The sequence below is a fragment of the Mauremys reevesii genome, linkage group 7, assembly GCF_016161935.1.
Source record: "Mauremys reevesii isolate NIE-2019 linkage group 7, ASM1616193v1, whole genome shotgun sequence".
Classification (NCBI taxonomy): Eukaryota; Metazoa; Chordata; order Testudines; family Geoemydidae; genus Mauremys; species Mauremys reevesii.
The window spans coordinates 83,861,996-83,869,610 of record NC_052629.1 but is presented as its reverse complement, the minus strand read 5'-3'; the positions used below and the strand labels follow the sequence as shown (position 1 = coordinate 83,869,610).

The 7,615-nt window shown below is 41.4% G+C and overlaps 1 protein-coding gene across 1 annotated transcript in view; it reads left to right on the top strand.

The window, feature by feature from the left end:
* The first annotated feature begins 1,282 nt into the window (after positions 1 to 1,282).
* Positions 1,283 to 7,615, top strand: part of SFMBT1 (Scm like with four mbt domains 1) — a 285,061-nt gene continuing 278,728 nt past the window's right edge. The window contains exon 1 of the mRNA XM_039482044.1: positions 1,283 to 1,422. The gene's annotated coding sequence lies outside the window, so the exon portion shown is untranslated. The remainder of the gene's footprint in view (positions 1,423 to 7,615) is intronic.

The window sequence follows — 7,615 nt, the reverse complement described above, 5'->3', positions numbered from 1 at the left end:
CTTGAAGTTCCAGGGTCTGTCCTGGTCCCCAGACTAAATCAGAAATATCCAAATGTCTCACATTTCATAATACTTTCACCCTGATCAGAAGCAGGAAGTATTGCAAGCATCATGGGTATGCATGTACTCCCCAAGGATTTCTAGTTCAGTCTGATAAACTCCAGAGCTTTGGATAACTCAGATAAGCAGTCTGAACTGTTCAAGCTCTTGGCCTTGTGAGGTGTGCTAGTTAAGAAGTAGATTGTCTGATTTGACTGGTCTGAGGAAGCATGCCTTGGCCCTTTATCATCACTGTCATCATCAAGACAAATCTCAACAGGATGTAGCCCTTGACCCTGTATACATCCAAAAAAATCTCAATTGTGAAAATAAAATCTGTTGTTTGGAGTGTTGTGTTAAATGTGTTGGTCCCAGGATATTAAAGTGACAAGGTGGATGAGATGTATCTTTTATTGGACCAACTTCTGTTGGTAAAAAAGCCACCTTTCACCAACAGAAAATAAAATCCAGTAATTCATCTTGTGGTAGAGGAAAAGCTCAATCATCATACAACCCTTACTTCCCAAATTTTGTAGGGATATAACCATTATAATGTCTGTTCCATTCCTCCCCTAACACCAGATGATGCTTGCCAGAAGCTGCTTGTAGTAAGCTTGGGTCAGTGTTAGTGTTTCATAGGTCCAAAAACTTTCATGATTCAGATATGCATTATTTCTTGGAAACAAAAACAACAAGGAGCCCAGTGGCACCTTAAAGACTAACAGATTTATTTGGGTATAAGCTTTCATGGGTAAAAAAACCTCACTTCTTCAAATGCATGAAGTGAAAATTACAGATGCAGGCATTATATAGTGACACATGAAGAGAAGGGAGTTACCTCACAAGTGGTAACCTCCATCTGTAATTTTCACTCCATGCATCTGAAGAAGTGAGGTTTTTTTACCCACGAAAGCTTATGCTCAAATAAATCTGTTAGTCTATAAGGTGCCACCAGACTCCTTGTTGTTTTTGTGGATACAAACTAACATGGCTACCTCCTGTTATTTCTTGGTGCACTCTATCCCATTAGGCTGAATAAACCTTGTATAACTTAAACCTACTATACTGATATCTAAAGGGTATATCATTGCCTGTTGTAACAAAGTGGCTTTCCTCTTAAGGATTGGAGGCCTGGGGCCAGCCGACCTTTATTACTAAGGAGGCACACCTAAGTAGGAATCACCTGATTCCTCTATAAGAGCAGCAGGAAGAAATGGGGCTGCTGATTCTGCACAGAGAGAGAGGGAGTTCTCAGGGAGTACAGAAGCTGCCTAGAGCAAGCAGCCTCCAATGGAGAAGCTTGGGTCTTAAGCCAGAATGAAATTCAGAGGCTGCTGGGAGTGAGTAGGCTCCAGAAGAGAAACCTGGGGACTGAGACAACAGGTAGGAAAGGTCTGGGAAAATGGATGGAATTGAAAACTTTATTGTGAATATCTGTTAATTTAGTAAAGCCAGAACCAAAGAAGGGATGGGAATGGACAAATGTTTTTTTTTAGTTTAAGAAGACCCTTAAGGGGGAAATTGAAGCTGACTGCCTGTAGCATCACCCCAGGCCATGAGGGTATGCTCAGAAGGCAGCCAATCTGGTGACACCAATCAGCATGGGTTAATGGAAAATAGGTCTTGTCAAACTAACTTAATTTTTGTATGTGTGTGAGTACAAGTTTGGTTGCTAAAGGTGTGTTAATTTATTTAGACTTCTGTAAGGCATTTGAGCAGGTACCACATTTGGATTAAAATTTAAACAATACAAAATTAACAATGGCACACATTAAACAAATTAAAAACTGGCTGATAGGTCTCAATGTAATTGTAAATGAGGAATCATCAAGCAGGTATGTTTCTACTGTGATCCTTCAGCACTTGGTTCTTAGCTCTTTGCTATTTAATTTTTTTTGTCAATGATCTGGAAGTAAAACATAAAATCATCACTGATAAAATTTGCAGACAGCACAAAAATTAGGGGAGTGTTAAATAATGAAAATAACAGGTCACTGAAACAGAGTGATCTGGATTGCATGGTAAACTGGGCACAAGCAAATGACATGTTTTAATATGGACATATGTAAATATATACATATAGGAACAAAGAATGTGGGATGGGGGACTCTATCATGGGAAGCAGTGATTCTGAAAGAGACTTGGGGGGTCAGCTGAACATGAGTTCCCAGTGCGATCCTTGGATACATAAATAGGGGAATCTTGAGTAGGAATAGAGAGGTTGTTTTTACCTCTAATATTTGGCACTAGTGTGCATACTATATTCAGCTCTGATGTCAACAATTCAATAAGGATGTTGCTAAATTGGAGAGGGCTCAAAGAAGAGCCACAAGAAGGATTAAAGGGTTGGAAGGCATGCCCTATAGAGAGAAACTGAAGGCAATCTATTTAGTTTAACAAAGAGAAGGTTGAGTGGTGACTGGATCAGTCTGTAAATACTGTACCTACATGGAGAACCAATATTTGATGATGGATTCTTCAGTCTAGTAGATAAAGATTGAACATGATCCTGTAGTTGCAAGCTAAAGCTAGACTGGAAATAAGGTCTAAATTTTTAATAGTAAGCGTAATTAACCTTTGCAATAACTTACCAAGGGTCATGGTAGATTCTCCATCACTGACAATTTTTAAAGCAAGATTGGATATTTGTCTAAAAGACCTGCTGTAGCTCAAACAGGAATTATGTTGTGGAAGTTCTCTAGCCTGTGCTATAAGGAGGGTAGACTAGATGATCACACTGCAATTCTTATGCCACCCTGTCAATCCTGAATTTGGCTCATGGTGTGCAGTGCCCTGATCCCTCTTACTATATGTGCGGTCGTACTTGGCCTTCCTACTCTGTTTAGAAGTAGAGTTCTACTGGATTTAGCCCAGGTCTCTGAACCAGAAGCTCTTTGGCTGTAATCCCAGCTCTCATGGTTCACCTTGGGCAATTCATTTAACATCTGTTTTAAGTCTGTAAAATTAGAATATTTCTCACCTACTAAACAGGCATGTTGTGACAATTGATGTCTGTCTAGTGCTCTGAAAACTGGGGGGAAGTCTGTAAAATATTAAGTACTATTGTCTCGCTGTACCATACAAACATCATATCTAGAGTGGGATATTTCCTCAGTTGACTTTATTTGGCATAGATTCCACTGATTTAAATGGAGCTCCACTAGTCTGCACAAGCTAAGCATCTGGCTCAGTATATTTTAAAGAGTGACTACCATCTGTGTCTGCCTTCTCACTATTAAAACTGCACATCATTTCGGTGATGAATCCCAAAAGCACATGAAGCTTGCCTGGTTTCATTAAAACTCAAAACTCTCATTACAGGTTTACTAAAAAGTTTGTGATTCCTTTAAGCAAACCTGGGCCAACTGATGTTCTCAATGTAAAATAAACTTTACTGAGTTTCACTTGGATGTTTGGAATTCATTCCAATCAGGAATTTTAAGGCAAAACTCAAGGGTACAAGGGAAGCATTCAGATAAGCCACCTCCAAACTGAAAGCACCAAAACTCATTCAGCTCTGCTTGTACTGATCTTCTTAAGAAATATTTGCATTACTTTGCTGAACTTTGTAATTTACCAGCCCAGCAAGGACCTCATGATTGGTGTTTTTCAGGCTAGCATGCCAGTTTATACTTGTAATATCAGTTAATACTGCACCAATATGAGTTTGATGTGACTTAACTGGAATATTGTGAAGCACTGACAAGATGATTAAAGCAATGCTGTTTCTCACTTGAAAGCTCTTCGCAGCTGCTTTCTCTTAGCTGAATCTTTGTGGCTGGAAGAAGTGACATTAAATGCAGGAAGGGAAGAGCACACCAGCTGCGTAGTTTGATGTTTCGATAATGTTGCCCTTGGATTAACAAATAAACTCACAGATGTGTGTGAATACCAAGCATTATAAAGTTGGGCTACAATTTGTCATTTGAACCCACATTTCAATTCAAATTAGTTTTTCCTGGGTGCTCGTTTTGACTGATTTCTTCTTTCTTTCACTAAGTGAGTAGCTTGCATCCCTAAACGCCTATAGCCATACTACTTTGAACTATGATGGGACCAGAACTAATAATTAAGGACATTCAATATGGATCAGTGCTTGGACCAGAGACTTATGAAGAAAATCAGGAAGCTGTAGAAGTGGTGATGTAACTCAGCAGATGCTAGCCATTTTTCTCAATATTGACCTGGGGGGAAGTGCACTTAGTATTAAAGGTTACAATGTTGCTGGAGGTGCCATCTCTAGGATGAGAGAAAAGTGAAGCAGGGTCCTTGAAATGTAGTAACTAGAGGCATGACACTCATGGTTTTTTGCTTTTCAAGTATTTACACACAGAAAAATGATAATCTTTACAAAGTGCCTTATGTTTGACATTTGACGGCAAGAATGTGTTAATATAGCACCTTGCAGACCCAAGCACCCCAAATCATTTCACAAACTGTACATCCACATGAATGAGCAGGGTCATCTACGATGGAGTGCAGCAGATTAACAGCCCACAGAAGTGCTACATGCTGTGGTTTAGGATAAGAACACCACTCCAGCCAATTTAAATGGCAGGATTAATTTTGCTAATTGTTGGAATGAAGTTGGGATATCAACTTTAACACCTTAGTTCCAGTGAAAATCTTTAACTGTGAGTTCTTGGTAACTCAGTTTTAAATCACTTAACATCTTTTCACACTACCCCGTCACTCACTGTAAGGGAGACTTGATTCAAGGCTGACTGGGGGACCTACTGCATCACCAACACAACTTCCTTCAGCACCTGAATTCTCCTTGGGATATTTCCACATCCAGGTACTTACATGGCCAAGTCAGTTCAGTATGTGAAATTTGACTGTGTTCACCGATTGAAGTGTCACATTTGGAGGTACACATTTTCCAAACACAAATATAATTTATCACCCCTTAAAATTATGGTGATTTCACTCCATTGTTAACCACTAAAGGCACTTTTTTTTTTAACTGGGTTAGTGTCCTTTACTATTTCTGTTGCCAAACTCCCTCGTATATAAATTGTATGAACAATAGATATTTTGTCCTGAGGCTATTTTTGTAACTGAAGCACATCCTCCCAGTTAAGACCTGTACATCCTCTTAAATGACTGGTATCTTGAGCTGCAGAGAAACAAGCTTAAGGAAACAAGAACTGAAGACAAATGCAACTGTCCATTTAAAATAGCCTCTACCCTACAACTAACTATAGAATAGGGAAACTTCGAGTAAACCCATAATCTTTTCTCATAACTATAGTAGCTGTGGGCCTTACTTATACTTCCCAGGCAGGCTGAAATTATCATCTCTATCCAGTGGACTGGAAATAAGTAAAAGTCAGTGTGTTTTGTTTCATTAAGGCATGGGGATTTCTTCTAGTAGCTGCATATAGATAAAGCCACAGGACTCTGAAAAGATGAAAGTCTCTCTCTAATCTACACTCAGCTCCCATTTTGATCAATTCTTTCATGAATCTGGGCTCTGTTTGGTACAGGGGTGAGGGACCCTGCCTATGAGCCGGTTATGGAGTTCTGATTCTGCACCAGCCTAACGGTAGAGCAGCATAAGGAAGATCAAGTCAGCAGAGCTCTATTCTGCCATACCTGCTGTCTGACCTCTACATAGGGGTGCTGGCATAGAAGCTGCCTCTCCTGAATTTGCTGGGCATTCATCTCCAGAATCTGGCCCCCTTTCAGCACACCTGCAGCACATAGGGCAAGATCATATTTGTGGTCCCATTGACTTGGCTCATAGCAGTAAGAACTGAATTACTTGAGGTAATGAGAATAGCTTTGCTTAACAACTCAAACAAAGGATACAGGAAAAATATTATCCCCTCCGTGATAGCCATGCTGCGATGACCATGGAAACTCCAGTTGAGGACAACATTATGAACAATTAATTGACTTTAGTCTTGGCTTGGGATTTGAGAATATCATTAGGATTTGAGAATATCACTTTACCATTGAACTGATTAAAAATACCTGTTGAGCTTTTACACACTTTACTTTACTGACATTAGTGGTAATACTGTTGCTATACATCCATGCAAGAGGATTACCAAGTTCAATAATCAGAGCTAAATGTGTTTCTCCATTCAATTTTTCATCTATGCTACAGATGAAAGGCTGGTGGGGTAGACCTGAAGAATGTAACTTCCAAGGCAAAGAGTAATCAATGTCCTGAATGGCTGTCAGTTCTAATGAGGGTTACATAGAGTGCTGGAGTTGTATAATTGCTGTGTCCTACAATATTGTAAAGACCTATAATGCAGCTTCTAAACAACCGCAGAATCTTACTGAAACCCATGGGGATTCTCCCTGAGGAATGCCGCATCAGACCCAGAGTACTCAATACATGATATCAAGTCCTTATGCCCCCAGCCTAATGTACAGTATAGTCTCAATGGCAATTTGATACTACAGTATCACCTTGGGAATGACTAGAAAGAATGAGGTGGAAATCAATGATTTTGGAATTCACACATTAGCACTGGTAATGTAACAGAGCTAATATTCTAGCAACAGGAGCAATCATTTCACACTCTGGAGTGTATAATTTTGATAGATACCAGATGAGTAAAAAATGCCTTTTTAACACTGTTCCCCTGTTCACAAATCTCCTGAACAGAACTCCATGGTGGCTTGTTACTTTGAGCAGAAAGTTGGCTGTTATGATTAACTAAAGCAGTGGAGTTCATGTTCAGAGGCTCTGCAGTGCTTTGGAAACTAACCCTCTACTTACAAATAGTTGACTTTTCCAGCCAATAATTTTAAATAGCACAAACAAAAGGATAAAAACAAAAAGGAAGACCTTAGCAGTTTCCCTAAAGTTCTGTTCTGGAATGGTTCTTTTCGGTGGTGCAAGTAGAATCCATTTCTTACTGGTATGGGGGCGGGATGGAGGGCACATGACCTCTTCACGTGACTCTGCCCCAGCCCAGGGCCCCCACGCTCTCTCCGTCCCCTCCCCATGATCCACACCCTTTACCTGGGGAGGGCGGTGGGCTCTGTCCTCCTCCTGCTGTGCCTTCAGAACTACAGCAGTGAAAGGAGCAGAACGTGGGGCCACAGCTCCTCCATCTGTACAGCAGCAGCCCTGCTGTAGGAGGGTGCGGGCGGGCAGTACAGCAGCCACGCCAGAGGAGCTGCCAGCATGGGGCCTCCCGGTGGCCTCATGTTTTGCTCCTTTCCCCTCTGCAGTTCCTGGAGCCACAGCGGGGAAAGGAGCAGAATGCCATCAGCTCCTCTGGCAGCTGTACCACCCCTAGCCATGCCCCCCAAGCCCTGTCCTCTGGCTAGGCTGCTGCTGTACAGATGGAGATCCTGCGTAGAAGGGCTGGGGGGGGGCAGTACAGTTGCTCCAGAGGAGCTGCTGGCATGGGGGCCACCCAGCAGCCCCACATTCTGCTGCTCCTCTTTCCAGTACGTGGTACCAGCTATAAATTTTGCTGGTACAGCATACCGGCCCGTACTGCCCTACTTGCACTGCTGGTTCTTTTAGCCAATTGCTAACATGCGGTGCCTTTATTTATTAAGTGGTTTAAGTACAGGATAACTGGAGGATTCTCTGCAGCTTGAG